Source organism: Rhagoletis pomonella, unplaced genomic scaffold (assembly GCF_013731165.1).
Source record: "Rhagoletis pomonella isolate Grant_MI unplaced genomic scaffold, Rhpom_1.0 Rhpom_scaffold_00006, whole genome shotgun sequence".
Classification (NCBI taxonomy): domain Eukaryota; kingdom Metazoa; phylum Arthropoda; class Insecta; order Diptera; family Tephritidae; genus Rhagoletis; species Rhagoletis pomonella.
The window spans coordinates 7,524,871-7,526,449 of NW_023458560.1; positions in this window are offsets into that span (position 1 = coordinate 7,524,871).

Here is a 1,579-nt window from a genome sequence, read left to right on the forward strand (position 1 = left end):
TTGATTTTAACCCATTTAGCGGACATAGTTTTTTTGGTTTCAGCTGGTTGCAACTGTTAATGAAGCACAATTTTTATGTTTAATCTTTATGAAAGTTACATGTATCGTCGAGAACATGGTTATATGCAGAATTTTAAATTAATTAATATTATTCACCATACAAAATGTACGAGTATTGCTTTATTAAATGCAAACTTATGCGAAAATGTAAATATTTCGCAAACATGGGGTTAATGGTTTCGCGCACGTGCCAATCTGGTGCCGATTCGCAGAAATTGAATAATTTGTGTAGATGGAAGCGGCGAGGGGAAGACGAAAGCAGAACAATCGTGTATATGTATGTTTATATGTACATTTATAAATGCATACATACTTACATTCTCATTTGTTTGTCTTTTTGGATGCATGAAAAATTTGGTAGCAGTAATGAAATGAAGTTTACAAATATGTGCTTTATAAATTTAGGTTTAGTTATTAATAAATTAGATATGTAAATGACAATGTGGGGGACAAATATGCACATGAGTAGCGGAGCTGCCACCCATCCAATGGCAACTTACACGACTTTATTAGAACATATTTGAAAACTGAATAAATATTGAAAATGTTGAAAAATTTGTTAAATAGTTTCGGCTTAGATTAGCGTGATCTTTACTAATTGCTGCGAAAATCCGACGTTTTCAGATTTCAAGTATTTTTAAAAAAAGTTTCCAAGTCGAAAATAATTAAAAACTGAATTATTTCCATAAATATCGAAAATATGGAAAAAATTCATACAGACTTTCGACTTAGTTTTGTGAGATCTCTACAAAAAAAAGGAAAATAATTCTTTTCACAGGTTTTTTTTAGTCCAATACCAAAGTTTTTTACTTGAAAATATCACAAAAATTGGAAAATGTTATATAATATTCTCAATTTATTTTAACGTTATTTGTACAAATCACCGAAAATAAATTTTTTTCCCTACAAATCTATTTACAAAAAAGGCTTACACCAAAAAAGTTTTAAAGTTGAAAATCTAACAAAATATCACAAAAATCGAAAAAATTCTATATAACATTTTCGATTTATTTTCACAATATTTGTAGAAATAACCGGAAAAGAGGATTTTTTTTTTGTCAAAAAATGTTTTCACAAAAAACGCAAACACTTATGAGAGTTTTCTATTTGCAATCATTAAAAAAATATCACAAAAATCGGAAAATGTTATATAATATTTTCGATTTAATTGCATGTTACTTGTACAAATCAACGAAAAAATTTAATTTTCTTACTAAAACAATTATTTTCACAAAATATCTAACACTTTCCAAAATATCACAAAATCATCAATATTCATATTTAATTAACAGTCCAAACGCTCTCGTGAGATTTAGCTCTGTTAATATTCTTCTTTTCTGCTTTGTATTTTGCTTTCGCTGTTAAGTATTCCAAATATTTGTCGCTCTTAAAATGCGCTTCGCCAGTTTAGTTGGCTCGAAAAATGTGGCATTCACAGTTCTTGGACCTTCTCTATAAATATACGTTCTCTGATTAGAGCGATGCGATACGCGATGCGACACGGGATACCATTTTGTGA